The 18014-nt window shown below is 39.6% G+C and overlaps 1 protein-coding gene across 6 annotated transcripts in view; it reads right to left on the bottom strand.

The window, feature by feature from the left end:
* LOC149312542 (neurotrophin-3-like) overlaps nucleotides 1-18014 on the bottom strand; it is a 123398-nt gene that overhangs the window by 14331 nt on the left and 91053 nt on the right. For 3 of the 6 annotated variants that reach the window (XM_089524845.1, XM_089524848.1, XM_089524847.1), the window contains exons 2-3: nucleotides 13507-13572; nucleotides 2333-2440 (exon numbers count right to left, since the gene is read on the bottom strand). The exons of 1 other annotated variant lie outside the window; for it this stretch is intronic. The gene's annotated coding sequence lies outside the window, so the exon portion shown is untranslated. The remainder of the gene's footprint in view (nucleotides 1-2332; nucleotides 2441-13506; nucleotides 13573-18014) is intronic. 2 more of the 6 variants (XM_089524844.1, XM_089524849.1) reach the window with 2 other exon arrangements.

Here is an 18014-nt window from a genome sequence, read left to right as displayed (position 1 = left end):
CCTGGGAAAGAGCTGTCTGGGAGAGAGCCACGACAGGGCAAGAGGAGGCCTCACCTTGCTCACTCAGCCCTGGAAACCCACTGTGTGGATTCGGGTGAGTCACGCTCTCTCAGCCTCAGAGGGATGGCTCAGAGCCAAACCTCCCAATTGGGACGCCCCTGGGGATGAGGCCAGCCGGGTGGGTGTCTGGCTGCGTCTGGCCATGCTCACCAGGAGCCCCCTGCCTCGTCACCCGGCTCCCAGGACACAACTTCCCCAGCACCCCAGACTGGCCTCCGCCTCCTCCTCCTCCCAAGTGGGGATGACAAAAGTCCCCAAAAAAGAACTGATCCCACTATGAACAAGGGACCTTTTACATTCGAACCCCAAATCAGACCGAGGGCAAATCATGATGCTAATCAAACCATAAGTGGGAATGGGCCCGTAATCTTTCATTTTTGCACCCAAAGTGTAGTCCCTTACATTTCTCCATGTTGAAATTCACTTTGCAAGTTTGGGCCCAGCTTTCTAATCTGTCCAGACTATTTTGAATTTTGATCCTGTCCTCTGGGGTATTAGCTATTCCTCCTAATTTGGCATCATCTGCAAATTTGAAAAGCATACCCTCTATTCCTTCATCCAAGTCATTGATAAAAATGTTGAGCAGCACTGGGCCCAGGACAGAACTATGTGGCACCCCATTGGTCACTTTTCTCCAAGATGATGAAGAGCCATTGCTGATCAGCCTTTGGGTTCAGCTAGTCAACCAATTACAAATCCACTTAACAGTTGTATTGTCTAACCCAGATTTTACTAGCTTGTTTGCAGTAATATCATGGGGGATCTTCTCAAAGCCCTTACTGCAATGAAGATATGCTATATCCATAGCATTCCCTTCATTCCTCCCCCCATAACTGTCATCTTTCGGCCTGTGAGGGAGTGAATAGGCTGGCCCAGTTCCACCAGGGCTAGCCTGAAGAAGAAGAGCTCTCCCTCCAGTCCATCTGCCTTGGTCCAGGCCTCAGAGGGAGAGAAGAATGCTGGACCTGATCCCCTCCCCCCCTCACTATTCCCTTTTCCTTTTGTGTCGTGTCTTTTAGATTGTAAGCCTGAGGGCAGGGAACTGTCTATTATCCCCTCTGTTGTAAACCGCTCGGATTCCCAGTGATAGGGCGGTATATAAATAAAACCTATTATTATTATTATTATTATTATTATTAACTAGCAAGCTGGTAATTTTATCAAAAGAGAGAGAGAGAGATCAGATTAGTCTGGCATGACTTGTTTCTCAGAAATACATGTTGACTTTTGATGATTATAACCTTCTCTTCTAAATATTCAGATACTTTCTGTTGAATGATCAACTCAATAATCTTTCCAGGTATTTATGTCAAAAATAATATAATTTGATGCCAATAAGGAATAAAAAGACAGATAAAATACATAGAAGAGTTATATAAAAGATGACAAAATGTAAGACATATGGAATGAAGAGCCATATCAAGATGAACCCTACATTCTAAAAAGCAAGGTGAGGCTGCAATAAGAGAAATGGTGAAAACCAAATAACCAAGAACAGATGGAAACAAATAATAGACATTCCCATCCACAAAAAAAGGAGACATAAGAGACTGCAGGAACTATGGTACCATAGCACTAATCTCCCATACAAGCAAAATCATGCTAAAAAATTCTGCAACATAGACTCCAACCATACATGGAGAGCGAACTCCCAGAGGTCAAAGCAGGATTCAGGAAATAAAGATGCACTAAGGGCCACACTGCAAGCATACAATGGCTAATGACGCACACCAAGGAATTATAGAAGAAAATCAGCATGTGCTTTATAGACTATAGCAAAACCTTTGACTGCACAGATCATGAAAGGCTGTGGTACACCCTTAAAGACATGGGAGTATTAATGCATCTGATAGTCCTGATGAAGAATCTGTACTTAGGACATGAGACAACTGTCAGAACAGAACACAGAGAATCAGAGTGGTTCCCAATTGGCAAAAGGGTCAGACAAGGCTCATCTTATCACCCTACTTGTTCAACTTATATAAAGAACATATTGTAAGAAAAGCAGGCTGCGAGACAGAAGGAGGATTGAGAATAGGAGGAAGGAATATTAACAATCTAAGATATGCAGATGACACCATAATACTAGCAGAAAAGCTCACAGACCTGACCTGAAACAAACCAGAACCAACTACTGAGAAAGATCAAGGAAGAAAATATAAAGGCAGGCTTACTGCGGAACAAAAAGAAAACAAAAATAACGGCCATAGAGTATCTACATAATTTTAACCTAGACAATGAGAAAATAGAAATACTAAATGAATTCTCATACCTGGGATCAAACATTGACAGGAACAGGGAGTGCAGCCAGGAAATCAGAAGATTAAGGATGGCAGCTACGAAACAACTGGAAAAGATCCTAAAATGCAAAGATATATAACTGAGCACAAAAGTTAGAATCATACAAGCCATTGTATTCTCTATTACCATGTATCAATGTGAGAGTGTTCAATTAAGAAACAAGATAGAAAGAAAATCCATTCACTTCAGATATGGTGCAGGAAAAGAGTGCTGTGGGTGCCGTGGACAGTCAAAAACACAAACAAATGGGTCCTAGAGCAGATCAAGCCAGAAATTTCCCTGGAAACTGAAATGAAAATACTTAGGCCGTTGTATTTTGGACATATTATGAGAAGAGCAGACTCATTAGCAAAAAAAAACCCAATAATGGTGAAGGAAAGTAGAAAGAGAGGAAGGCCGCATGCTACATGGATGGACTCTATCAGGAAGGTCACGGGTATAATAATAATAATAATAATAATAATAATAATAATAATAATAATAATTTTATTTATACCCTGCCTTTCCATAGGTATGAGCAAGGTGGCTTACAAAGGATTAAAACAGTAAAATACAAAGTTAAAAACATTACAGTATGAATTTACAGGAACTAAGCAGAGCAGTGGTGGACAGGGAGTCTTGGAGATGTCTCATCTACAGGGTCACCGTGGTTTGAGATCAACTTGAGGGCAATTAACAACAACAAAAATTGTTTGGATCCTCCTCCCCCCCCTTTTTTTTTTTTTTTTTTAACATGGGGACTTTTGTTCTCCTCCAGTCCTGTTCTCCAAGAGTTCTCAAAAATTGTTACCAATGGCTTTGAGATTACATTTGCCAATTCTTTTAATACCCTTGGATGTAGTTCACCTGGTCCTGGCGACTTAAATTCATTTAGATTAACCAGGTATTCCTGTACTTCCTCTTTACTTATACTGTGCTGCTATTATGTCCTCTGCTCATTTTCCTCAGGTTGAGCACCTCTTTCCTTTTGTGAAAAGGCTGAGGTGTTTATCACACAGAAGTTTTTGGGGATTTTTGGAGCTCAGATCTTTTGTTTGAACATCTCATTTAACCTGTATCTTTTTACTGGGGTATGTAATCTATTAACATTTAATGACATAATATTCCTATCAACCATTCAATCTATTCCCTTTTCCCTCATTTTTCTTCCACTCTCCTTTTCTTGCCCTCTGATCTGCTGTTTCCCTCCCTCCCTCTGCCTCTTCTGAACTTAGGTTCAGAAGCAACATGAGGTCTTCCCAGCAGCTCGTTACCCAAGTCAGATTTAATTCCCTTTGGAGATGCGTTCTTCACTTATCCCCTTCCCTCCTTCTTATTTTAACCTTTATTACCCCATGTTTAATATTAATCAGGTTTATTTTAACTTTTCCTACTGCAATATTACAGCTGTTACACTATATAGACTTTCTTACAACTTTCCCAGAGAACGTCACAGTTTCCCCTTTCTTTCATGCTTCTCAACTGTCCATCACATTTCTCTCTTCTGGTAATCTCTCTTCCTTGTCTTTCCTTCTGATGTTCTTCATCTGCTTGGCCAGCATACCTCCGTTTTCTTCCTCATCCTCTTCTCTGCTGTGAATTCCTCCTTCACTTTTCTCTCCAAGTCCCAGCTGTTTCAACATTCGCTGACTCTCCTCCACATTATTTGCTTTCAGCAGAGTTCCATCCTTGAAAACCAAGAGAGCTGTAGGGAAGCCCCAGGTGTATCTAATTCCTCGTTCCCTAAGACATCTTGTTATATCTCAGAACAAGTTTCTTTGTTTAATAGTCTCTAATGCCAAATCTTGGTAAACCTAAATTTTTGTCCATTATATTCCAGATTTTGTATTGTTCTCAGTTTTTTAAAGACCATGTCCTTCATATTTTCTCTTCCAAAAGCTATTAATATGTCCTTTCTCCTGCTACCTTTTGCCCCAAAACTCTCTAGATCATCTGGAGAAACTTTTAAATCATAGCTTTTCCACCCTGTTGTCAATATATTGATTAAATCAATAGATTTAGCTTGTTCTGGAAAGTTCCTTATTCTTACATTTCTCCTTCTTTGTCTATTCTCAGCATCTATGAGTATCCCAAAGCATTCCGACATCACTCCTCAGTGTCTCTATCTGTTGTCCATTGTTTTCAGCTTTTTCCAGCGCTTCTTCAGCTGTCTCTTTTACTCCACTTATCTGCTCTGTGAGAGCTTTAATTGTACTCTCAATGTTTTGGAAAGCATAAAACAGCTTGTCTAATTTATGATTTAATTCTAATTTATAATTTAATTCTAGCAAAATTTTTGTGGGAGGATTCACCATTGTCATCTCCATGTTGTTCATTAATCACACTGCAGCTGGCCTACCCCCCACCCCCACTTGCTTTTCTTCTTCTCAAAGAGATCTTGCTTGCCCTGGATCTTAATTTCTAATCTCCAAATTATGTGCCTTGCACTTTTTATCAACTTTATGCTTTAAACACAGCAATAATAAATCTATTTTGTATATCTTAGAAGGGAGAGGATTCAAAGGTGTCTATCCCTGCACATTTGCACCCCCTGCCTGCATCAGTAGAAGTATAGTGTCTAGATCAAGGGAAGTAATAGTGCATTCTTTTCTGTCTTGGTCAGGCCTCACTTGGAATACTGTGTCTAGTTCTGGGCACCACAATTCAAAAGGGATGCTGGCAAATTGAAGTGTGTCCAGAGGAGGGCAACCAAAATGGTGAAATGTCTGGAAACCGTGCCTTATGAGAAAAGACTTAGGGAGCTGGGGATGTTTGGAGCCTGGAGACGAGACGGTTAAGGGGTGATATGATAGCTCTGTTTAGGTATTTGAAGGAGTGTCACTTTGAAGATAGAGCAAGCTTGTTTTCTGCCGATACAGAGACTAGAACATGAACAATGAATGTAAGCTACAGAAAAAGAGATTCCACCTCAACATTAGGAGGAACTTCCTGACAGTAAGGGCTGTTTAACAGTGCTCAAACTTTCTGAAGCCACACCAGTTGCACAACTGCTTTCTGGATTCCAGCCAGGATTCCCTCTCAACACTGCACCATTAGAATTTGTGTAATCCAAACTTCTGATGATCACTACTCTATGTTCCAAAATGTGTCTCCAATGCAAGTCTGAGACTGAAGTCAGGTTTATGAAAGTAGAAGCCAGATTGTGTGTGACTATACTGGTTCAGGTTATTCTTTTTCCCCAATGGCCTTTCTCCACTAACCTTGATTGATGATTTCCAGTCTGTGTGGAAACAGACAGTGATGATTAAAATTTCATGACTGGTCTTCTCTCCAGATCTTCTGCTCAGCATGGGATATGATAAGGCTAAAGCAACTATCAAACAATGGGTGGTAGATAATAGAGCGACAATTGGATCTAGCTAGCATTCCAACTTTTATTGCTAGTAACTCCAATAGTTACTTGACATCAACTATGGAATACTTAACAAACCCCAAAGTACCTAAACACTAGACATCCTTTACTTTGGCACAATATCATGCCCTTCTCTCATTGTCCGCAGCTTGAGGGTGCTTCTGGACTTGTCATTTCAGATATCTTCTCAGATTGATGCAACAGCCAGGAGTGCCTGTTATCAGCTTCGACTGATATGCCAGTTGCGTCCCTACCTGGACCATGGCTAAGTCTGACCTTTCAGGGAACAGACACAGCTGGTGCACAAGCCTTAAGTATGTAAATGGAAGAAAAGAGAGATTGGAGGGAGGCAAATATTGTCCCCCTTCTTCTAAAGGGTAAAAAGAAAAAGGACCAAGAAAACTACTGACCAGTTGGTTTGATGTGAATACCAGGAAAGGTTCCAGATTAATAAGCAATCTGTACACACAGAAAAAACTCTGTGATTGCTAAAAGCCAGCATGGGTTTTTTAAATACAAGTCATGCAAAACCAATTTTTTTAATATATAATATTATGAGCTTGATAGCTGTGGATGTAGTATATCTTGATTTTAGTAAAGCTTTTGACACAGTCCACATGATATTCTTGCAGGAAAGCTGGTAAACTGTGGGCTAGACAGTGTTACATTTTAAGGTAGATCTGTAATTAGTTGACCGATTAAACTTGAAGAGTACTTTCTAGTTGCTATTCATCCTGACTAGTGGGGAGACTCCAGGTTCTGCCCTGGCCCCAGTGTTGTTTAGCATCTTTATAAATGATTGAGATGGTAGAATAGAAGGCAGGTTTATCAAGTATCTGTGTGTCTGTGTGCGCACGCATGCACACACACCTTCAAATTACCTGTTGACTTATGGTGACCCCATAAATTTCAAAAGGTTTTTTTAGGCAAGGAATGCTCAGAGGTGGTTTTGCCACTTCCTTCTTCTGAAATATAGCCTGCATCACCTTGGTACTCATTAGTAGTCTCCCACCCCAGGACTGATATTGCTTAGCTTTCAACAGTTCTAAACGTATGCCTGTCATCAGTGGTGGATTGGATGAAAGTAAAGGAATAGAAATTTAATCCTGGTAAGCCAGAGTTGCTCCTGGTCAATTGAAAGGCAAATTATGGAACAGGGATTCAACCTGTGGTGTATGGGATTGCATTCCCCCTGAAAATGAAAATCCACAGCTTAGGTATCCTCCCGGATTCAACTCTAAAGCTGGAAGCTTAGGTAAAAAGCAGTAAAAAGTTGCTTACTTGGGTAGAATACTAAAACTGCTTCCACTTGTGCTGTAAAGAATTTTGGAAATATGTCCCATTTTTGTTAGCTACTGACTTCATCTTTTGAATTGTGGTCCAGATATTCATCTGTTAGCACATAGAGGTGCTGCTTGTCATCAGGAGTGATACTAGATGACACTATTTCTAAAACTATAGCTGGTTTTAGGGATACTTTATAATATATTCTATAATACAAAGTTTTTGCCACCCTGAAGATAGATTTGTCCAAAGCCCCAACATTAGTTCACCCAGATGTAACCCAGCCCTTTTACATCCAGCTAGGCATAGCAGACAGTCATGTAGGAGCAGTCCTCACCCAGCTGAGAAACAATGTACACTGAGTAGTCATATATGCATCCAGAAACCTCTCCCCCACAGAAGTAAAGTTCAATCCATGTGAGAAAAATTGTTTGGCCTTAGTATGGGCATTGACCAGATGGGAATTCATCATCGGAGGAGCCCGTGTCATTGTGCAGACACCACACACACCTCTCAAGTTCATTCTGTCAGGAAAAGTCCAGGACAGACAAGTACAAAGTGCAAGGATAGCAAAATGGATCCTAGAGTTGTTGAAACGTGGTACCAAGTACCACCACCTATTCAGTGAACCTAGCCCCCCTACGGACTGGTAGTCACCGGTGCCGCTCATAAGTGCCCTCTTCCCCTTCCCTCCCAGAGTAATTGGCCCGTGAAAGCAGGCAGACCCCTAGAAGAAGCATTGAGAGAAGGCTTCCATTTTTGGTTTTGTGATGGCTCTTCCTCCTGCCCTGAAGGGACCCACCTAACCGGGTATGGAGCGATCCGTGTCAATGACCAGCATGTCCTGCAAGGCCCTGTTAGACCCCACTCCAGCCAGGCAGCCGAGGTAGAAGCCCTCCGCGCCGCCCTAGAATTCGAAAACCCTGACTCCCCCTTAGCCATATTCACAGACTCTCAATGGACTGTGAACCCAGCGATAGATTGGCTCCCAGTTTGGATGTCCAGAAATTGGAAGACAAATGACAACAGACCAGTTACCCACGCAGAGAAATGGCAGGAAACAGCCCTCCTGATCCAGAAACGGACAGCTCCCACCTGGGTGTCCTATGTCAAAGGCCATCAGAAAGGCACCGGGGAGGAAGCCCAATGGAATAACAGAGCAGACAGCCTAGCAAAGGAAGCAGCCCAGATCCCCATGGACCCCATTAATGTGAAACCCAAGGAACCCACATTGCCAGACACCTTAGACTTGGCTCAGCTCCAGAAGGGAGACAACGAGATAAAGACATTGGCCGCCGCAGGGAAAGACCCCACAGGAAAGTACAGTATAGCACAGAAAGAAGGAACCTGGTGGGCCATAGATGCAGAAGGAGCCCATTACAACTCATTGGCATTGGAGTCTCTGTTTCTTGGGGCTGGACTAGATGACCTCTGGTATACACATAGGGACACGATCCCATGTGTGCGTTGTTAGAACACGCCTCTCGTAAATTCCCCTAATTCAATCCTTCCTAACAAATAGAAAGTGGCTCTGTAAATTGCTTGATATGGCTGAGATGGACAAGTTAACATGTTGGATGAGAGACAAAACTGAGGATCGTGTATACCAAGAATGGGAAGAATTTTATAAATTTCTAGAGATAAGATGGAATAACGTACTGCCATTTAGAAAGACGTAAATGAATTCGAATTAACTAAAACGTTTAATTATAGATTTCAAAGAACTCACTTTTATTTTAATATTTCAAGTTTTTGTTGGCAGAATAATATGTAAATGAAGTTCTACTCTATAGTACATGAAGTTCTGCTCTATAGTTCTACTCTATAGATGTATATTTTCAGGTCAAGCGGAGAATATTAACAATTACACATTTTGGACTCAACACAACACAAGGATAGTTTCATGTGAAGGAACTAAACTGGAAAGTCTTTCAAGATAAAACAGAAGAAACCCCTAAAACAAACCTCAAGTAGTATTAGGAAGCAATTTATGTTATGTGTAGTTTTAAATATTGAAGTCTGGGCATGGGTAGAGTGGGAAATGTATGGATGTGTGATGTATTGTTAAATTTGTAATGTGCGATAATGTCTTGTTTTGTGTGAAAAAGTTAAAAATAACAATAATAAAAATTAAACAGTAAAAAAATGTTTAAAAATACATAACAATACATCAAAGTTAAAAACAAATCACAAGTAATAAAAGGGGGTTTCAATTGGTTCTGGACATTATCAATCGGGAAGGCCTGCCGGAAGAGAAAGGTTTTTGTCGCCTTTTTAAAAGCCTTGAGTGAGGATAATTGGCGAATCTCTTCTGGCAGGTCATTCCAAGTTTTTGGAGCGGTGACAGAAAAGGACCTCCGGGAGGTCACCGCCAGTCTGGTCTTTCTAGATTGTAAAAGGTTTTTCCCGGAGGATCAGAGTGCACTGGAAGGATTGTATGGGAGGAGGTGTTCCTTCATATCATAGGCAATCATAGCCTGAAAGAGAATAAAACGTCTGAACCAGATGGCTTCACAGCCACATTCTATTAAAGATTTGAAAACGAACTTATTGGCTGTTGCAAGAAATGTTTAATATAATTTATCTGGACAGAAAACCCAATTCAAGGAATAATGCTGGTATTGTATTAATTCCTAAAGAAGGTGTGGATACTGCTGACATGGCCAACTACGACACCTGTGTCACTGTTAAAATTTGACTATAAAATCTTCTCACTAATTTTGGCTAATAGAATAAAAAAGGATTCATGGAAATCATCCATGAACATCAGAATGGCTTTTTGCCAGGCTGACAAATTAGATACAACACACAAATGATCCTGAACTTAATAGAATATTACAGTTTAATCACAGATTTTAAAAATTGCACTGATTTTCATAGATGCTCAGAAGGCATTTGGCAACATGTATTGGGAGTGTATGTGTGAAGTATTGAGAAGAACAGGGATGGGCAACAAATTTATAGGGAATATAAAACAGATCTATAACCAAGAAAGTGCCCAATTGGTGATAAATGGAGATAAATCATTAGAATTCCAGATAAATAAAGGTACAAATCAAGGATGCCTATTGTTACCATGATTATTCATTATTGTATTAGAAACCGTCACAAATTCAATGAGAATCAATACAAAGATTGAAGACACCAGAACTGAAGGGCATGAGTACAAATTTAAAGCTTTCCAGACGATGTGGTCATTATCTTGGAAAATCCTATTGAAAGTAGGAGGCTTTCTTTAGTAGATGGGAGAAGGGCCAAAAATGGATCACATAAAATAATATCTAGAGCAAAGGATGGCAAGAAAAGCATCAGATCAAAGGAAGAGTTAGAAACCAAATATAACAAAATTCAAAGGTTAGGCTATTGGCAAATTAAATAAAAATAATAATGAGGGGGATTTGGGGATAAAGCTAACAGATTTGACAAATTAATATGGGCTCATAAAAATTAAGAGGGGGATTTGAGGATAAAGCTAGTGAATTTCACAAATTAATATGGGCTCACGACAAGAAGAAGATTGCAAAAACTATAAATTATTACTATCAAGGAATTTAGAGGCAGACTTTATAAAAGACCCTATGATAAAATGGGCCCAGGACTCTAGGGACTTGGGGCATAATATATCTCTAGAGAAATGAGAGCACTAATAGTTTTACAGCCCCTCCAGATCTAAAAGAAAACTAAGGGGTGAAACAGACGTCCCCTTTGCACCAGCTTGGGGGTGGTGTCAGAGCAGGGTGTTTAGACGCCGCATGATCTGATCCTACAGGCAGCTTTGGGGTGCTCCGGCAATGAAGTGGTTATATGCCACACACCGCAGCAGCAACGGAAAAAACGGCTTTTTGCTGGCTCAAAAAGAAGTGGCATTTTGCTACCTCTTTTTGGGCTGGCAAAAGGCAGGATCAGGGCCGTGGTATGCGGTTGCCATGGCCCTGATCCAGCTTCCTCCAGGGCAGCTTCAAGCCACCACTTCAGAGCTGTCTGTTTTGGCCCTTATTCAAAATAGTAAACAGATGCTATTACACCCCTTTAATATTGAACAAGCTATATGAAGTAGGTACAAATAAATGTTGGAAATGCCAAAAGGAAATAGGATCACTGTATCATACCTAAAATTAATAGGATCACTGTCCTAAAACAAAGAAATTTTGGTCAAAGATACACATTTTGATTCAAAGAATGTTAGAAATCCAATATGTTTTTCACCAGAATTGTATTTGCTCAATATAACTTCTAACCTCAGCAAAGAAGATGAAAAGAAATATTGAAGGGTTGTGCTTTATTTTGTTACTGTAGTAAAGATACTAATTGCAAGACAGTGGAAACTCAAAAATCCACCTCTTATAAATGATCAGATGAACAAAATCCATGATGTGAGAGAGATGGATAGGTTAACACACAGATTAAACCAAAAAACCCAAAAGCAAATGGGAAAATGACTGGAAACCATTTGCAATATTTTTGGAGGAAAACATAATGGAATGAATTGTAACTGAAGGTTGAAATAATTGCAGTTAGATGTTAAATGGTATGTTGTTTGTTGAATTAAACAGTAATTGTATGTTAATTTATTGATCAAGTATGAATATGTATATGGAAGAGTAATATACTGATATTGAATTTTAATTCTGTGTTAAATATATGGTTACTTTTATAATATAAAAAGTTGAGTTTATTATACATGTAGAGATAAATCACAGCCATAACCGGTAATCCATAGGGCGGGGAAAATAACTCAATTAAGTACTTAAGAATGGTACATTTAAAAGGAGAAGTAAATGTAAAAATTACATTGAAATTTTCTATTTTATTGGTTGGAATACAAGGAGCCTAAATTGAATTAGGATTTGGCTACTGGAGGAGAAACAACAAGAGATGTATTAGCCCACCGCTCTGTCCTCGTATTTTTTATTGTGTTTTTAACAGATGTTTTAATTGTAACTTGTTTCATCCTGTTTTAAGGGGGGGAATTTGGGATATAAATTTGTAAATGTGGATTTTAACGTGTTGTAAGCTGCTTTGATTGTCTTATCACAGAAAAGCGGGATATAAATAAAAGTTTTATTATTTATTTATTTATTATGATCCTATTCAGCTGTTGTGCGGTGGGTTAGTCAACAGAGAAGCGGTCATTTAAGGTTTCAATTTGCAATAATACAAAAGAAGAAGACAAGGATTTTTCACTTTCATCATAAATTGTTGAAAAAGTAAATTGTAAAGCTTGTAAAAACGAGAGGATTGTAATGAATAATTTGATATAAGTTTGTATAAAGATTAAATTTTTTTAAAAATTACTGAATTAAGGCATTTGCCAGCCATTCGGACCATATCTACTTCCTTGATTAACTCGTACAGGTAAAAAGTAAATATATACATAAGAAACATGTTTTAAAGTAATGAAAATACAAAATAAATGCTTTATAGAATCATAGGATTGTAGAGTTGGAAGAGACCACAAGGGCCATCCAGTCCAACCATGCAGCAAATCACAATCAAAGCATCCCTGACAAATGGCCATTCAGCCTCTGTTTAAACACTACCAAAGAAGGAGATTCCACCACACTCCACTGTTATTCTACTGTTGAACAGCTCTTACTGTTCAGTGTTCTAGTCTCTGGAGCAGAAGAAGACACGCTTGCTCCATGGTCAATGTGACACCCCTTCAAATATCTAAACAGGGCTATCATTTTACGCCTTAACTGTCTCTTCTCTAGGCTAAACATACCCAGCTCCCTAAGTCTTTCCTCATGATATCCAGACCTTTCACCATTTTAGTTGCTGTCCTCTGGACACACTCCAATTTGTCAACATTCTTTTTGAATTGTGGTTCCAGAACTGGACACAGTATTTTAAGTGAGGCCTAACCAAGGCAGAATAGAGTGGCGCTATTACTTCCCTTGATCTAGTCACTATACCTATATTGATGCAGCCGGTCAACCAATTACAAATCCATGTAACAATTGCCTTGTCTAAACCACATTTTACCAGCTTGTTTGCAAGAATGGCATGGGGAACCTTGTGAAAGGCCTTACTGAAATCAAGGTATGCAATATCCACAGCATTCCCTTCCTCTACCTGATAATTTTATCAAGAGAGAGAGAGAGAGAGATCAGATTAGTCTGGCATGACTTGTTTCTCAGAAACCCACGTTGACTTTTTGTGATTATGGCATTCCCTTCTAAATCTTCACAAACTCTCTGTTTAATGATCTGCTCTAGAATCTTTCCTGTGATTGATGCCAGACTAACTGTGCAATAATTATTGGGATTCTCTTTTTTTATCTTCCCTTTTTGAAGATGGGGATGTTTGCCTTCCTCCAATCTGCTGGTACTTCTCCTGTTCTCCAGGAGTTCTCAAAGATTATGGAATGTGCTGATTAGAAATGGAAAAATGCTTTTGAAATAAGCTAGATTTTAAAGTGCTTTAAAAATTAAATCCTATTGGACTTTAGACTGTAACAACAACAACAACTAAAAAAAACATAGAGAAAAAATATATTGTTAACTTACTCAAGGTCATCTTCTTGCTGCATAGAGAGGAAGTGAATTGTGTCTCAATCTATGATGCTCTGAGATCTAGTTTTTGGTAAAAAAAATAACCAAATTAAAGAAAGAGGGTGGGTCTTAAGGTGGGAAACAGCAACAGTGAGTCGTCAAGTTGATTAACTTAAATAAAAAATATTTTAAAATTTTAAATATTTTAAAAATATTTTAAAAAATGTTTTAAAATCCACCTTTTTTGGTAAATATTTGTATTCATTATGTCACCCATAATACATAGCACATAACAAAATAAAACATTGCATATTCCACATAAAACATACAATTACAAACAAAAACATATTAAAAGATAACAACACATCAACAATTTGCTTTAAAAAATCCACTTACAGAATCATAGAATCATAGAATAATAGAGTTGGAAGAGACCACAAGGGCCATCCAATCCAGTCACTTGAACAGATGTCAAAATCATATCAGCTTATTCTGATGTATACATTGATACAACAGGGAAGAACAGTTTATTTGTATTTGACATTAAACAACTGAAGATGGAAATGATGTAGGTGTCATCAGAGCTGAAGAATTAGTTTAACCAAAGGAAGAATGAAGAAGCAAAGAAAATTAAGCATTCAATAAAGCAATAGCTTGGTGAAGTTGAACAATTAATTACAGAAGGTGATACTGGAATGCACTTTGACAAAGCAAAGCAGACAGGCAGGATACCATGGGCCATGCTTGTGTATCCTGCCCCTGATTCCAACTATGTGTTCGTATTCCTGCCCTCTGCTGCATGCATCCCTTACCTGCATCCACCATCCCTCCTTCTCGAATGGTCCTCACTGTGACCAAAAGGGTGAAATGGGAACACCTGGCTAAACCCATGTAGTCAAGTGCCCCTTTTTTATGTCAGAAGCCATGGTGGGTATCTTATGAGACAAAATGACAGTGGCAGCAGGTTAGGGATGCATGGGGCCATGTGGTGTGACAGCTGTCACAGTGGAGTTTCCACAAAACTCCACAGCAAAGAGTGGCTCAGAATAGTGCCACAGCAAATAGTGGTCCCTTTGAACCAAGATCAGTCCAGATTTTGCTGGATCAGCATCTGGATTGGTTGATCCCAGCTCAGGGCTATTGGCCTTCATCATCGATACAAGACAATGGCAGGCCAGGGAGAACACAGGCCTTTGGGCCTATGTGTTAAACCCCAACTGGATAACAATGTTTATAAAATAGTAAAATATGGACAAGAATTGGAAACTGGAGAAATCCCTAAATATGCTCATCTGCAAGAAGATATGAAGAAATTTGAAGAAAAGACAAGAAAGATTGTTGGAAGGGATCAAGAGAGAGAGAAGGACTATAAAAGATACCTTGTCATAGAATCTTAGAATCATAGAATTGGAAGAGACCACAAGGGCCATCCAGTCCAACCCCCTGCCATGCAGGAACTGTCAGTCAAAGCATCCCAAACAGATGGCCATCCAGCCTCTGTTTAAAGACCTCAAAGGAAGGAGACTCCACTACTCTCTGAGGAAGTATGTTCCACTATATTTTTTTCTCAAATTAATTTTCCACGATTCTTTATTACTTTCCCCACTATAAGTGTGTTCCACTGTCAAACAGCACTTACTGTTAGGAAGTTCCTCCTGGTGTTGAAGTAGAATCTCTTTTCCTGCAGTTTGCATCCATTGCTCCATGTCCTGTTCTCTGGAGCAGCAGAAAACAAGCTTGCTCCCTCCTCAATATGACATTCCTTTAAATATTTAAACAAGGCTATCATATCACTTCTTAACCTTCTCTTCTCCAGGCTAAACATCCCCATCTCCCTAAAGTGTTCCTCATAGGGCATAGTTTCAAGACCTTTCACCATTTTAGTCGCCCTCCTTTGGACACGCTACAGTTTCTCAATGTCCTTTTTGAATTATGGTGCCCAGAACTGGACACAGTATTCCAGGTGAGGCCTGACCAAAGCAGAATAAAGTGGCACTATTACTTCCCTTGATCTACTCACTATACCTCTATTGATGGAGCCTAAAATCGCATTGGCCTTTTTAGCTGCCGCATCACATTGTTCAGTCTACTTGGAGTCCTAGATCATGCCAGACAAATCTAAGGAGTCCAAGTAGACCACAAGTTGAACATGAGTCAACAGTGCGATACGGCAGCTAACAAGGCCAATGCGATTTTAGGCTGCATCAATGCAAGTACAAGTACAGGTGTAGATCAAGAGAAGTAATAGTGCTACTATATTCTGCTTTGATCAGGCCCCACCTGGAATACTGTGTCAAGTTCTGGACACCACAATTCAAAAAGGACATTGAGAAACTGGAGTGTGTCCAAAGGAGGGCGACTAAAATGGCGAAGGTTCTGGAGGCCATACCCTATGAGGAACGACTAAGGGAGCTGGGGATGTTTAGCCTGGAGAAGAGACGGTTAAAGGGTGATATGACAGCCCTGTTTAAATACTTGGGGATGTCATATTGAGGAGGGAGCACACTTGTTTTCTGCTGCTCCAGAGACTAGGACCCGGAGCAATGGATGCAAGCTACAGGAAAAGAGATTCCACTTCAACATTAGGAAGAACTTCCAGACAGTCAGTGCAGTGTAGTGGAGTCTCATTTCTTAGAGATCTTTAAACAGAGTCTGGATGTGGCCATCTGTCGGGGGTGCTTTGATTTAGATTTTCTGCATGGCAAGGGGTTGGACTGGATGGCCCTTGCGGTCTCTTCGAACTCTATGATTCTGTGATTCTATTATTCCTTTCAAGATGTCTTAAATCAAATCCCTCTGCAGCAATGACAATTAACCAGAATTTATCGGATAGTCTAATCAACCTAGTTTCAGAGAAGGGTACTACACCTAGTGGAAATATAATTGTCAATGAATCACAAGCCTCCTTACCCCTGGAACAGTCTGTGATAATCTCAGATAATTGACATTCAATTGACTTGTCCCTTCTGTCTATTATTTCATGGAACATAGCTGGTTGGAAGCCCAGATGCAGGGACCCTACCTTTTTGCCTTTTGTCAACAGACACAATATTATTCTTCTACAGGAAACGTGGCTTGCCGAAGATATATCTATAGAGGGTTATAAATTCATGGGTTTAAATGCCATTCCTGGCAAAGGTAGTGGGAGATTATGTGGTGGCTTAGGGGTGCTGATATCTTTGGCACTTAAGGTTCAAATAACTAAGGTTTCTGTACTGGAGCAGTATGCTCTAGCTGTTCTTTTGAAGTTTAAAAACAACTTACTATATTTGATTAATATCTATATTCCCCCACTTCAAGGCCGTGCTAAGATAGAAAGTGTATGGAACAAGCTTAATTCTTTTGTTAAAGATTTGATGTTTGAAGCTCCAACAGCTAACCTCATTGTTGCAGGGGATTTCAATGCTAGAATTGGTGCTGATGATGTGTCTCTGTACGCAAAATACAATTGCCAACCACCTTCCCCTACAGTTATTCCCCCGACAATGTGTCGTAAATCTAAAGATATGTTTTGTGATTTCAAGGGTCTTTGTTTAGCTCGCACCTTCAATGAACTAAATCTGATTATCATGAATGGTAGTTTTAAGGATGACCACCCAGCCGAATTTACCCATTGGGTCGGTGCCAGACCATCGGTTCTTGATTATGTAGGGGTCTCTCTAAATTTAATATCCCACATTTCTAAGTTTTCTATTGTTAGCAGACCTGACAGCGACCATTTTCCAGCCCTCCTGTGCTTAAAATTCTATGACAATGTTACCCTGCCTCTTGATAAGATCTCAATTTTCACTAACGATATCAGTTTAACCCGAGTTAAATGGTCCCCTCAACTGTCTGATACCCTCACTAAGTTTCGTTCTAGTAAATCAATCAAGCGGCTTTCTTTCACAATAGCAGATGCTAACTTGGACTCTGAAATACTGTCTAACTATAATACTTTAATTAGTTCTATTCAACCACTATTAACAGTTACCAAAAGTAATTCTGCTAGAAATAAACCAATACGCCATCAGAATTGGTTTGACTTAGAATGCAAAGAATTATGGGCATACCTTAAATATCTTTTCAAACAACATAAATTAAATCCAACACAATTTTCTGTATCTGAACTTTTGGAACAGAAGAAAAGATACAAGCTTTTAGTCAGAGAAAAGAAAAAGGGTGCCATGATAGACTCTTGGAACAAACTAATTATGTCAGCTAGTGCAAATAACTCCACCTTATTTTGGAAAGAGGTTGCTCCTTCATTTATTAAGAACTCACACAATTATACAGCCCAGATCCCAGCCCACATATGGGAAAGTCACTTTTTCAGTCTTTATGATTCTGTTGAAAATACTTCAAACTCATTAGCAGCTGATCTTATGATAGAAGTTAGAAGTTTCTTCTCTTCCCCTTTGGCCTCCAGTTTCGCACTCAGAGATAAAGAGTCTTATCACTCAACTCAAACCAGCTCGCGCCCCAGGTGCAGACTTTATAACTGGTGAAGTACAGTACTTAAAAATAATCTTGATTGGTGGGTT

The sequence above is a fragment of the Sceloporus occidentalis genome, unplaced genomic scaffold, assembly GCF_023333645.1.
Source record: "Sceloporus occidentalis isolate IW3139 unplaced genomic scaffold, rSceOcc1.0.p SCAF_5, whole genome shotgun sequence".
Lineage (NCBI taxonomy): Eukaryota > Metazoa > Chordata > Lepidosauria > Squamata > Phrynosomatidae > Sceloporus > Sceloporus occidentalis.
This window is presented reverse-complemented; position numbering and strand designations above follow the sequence as displayed.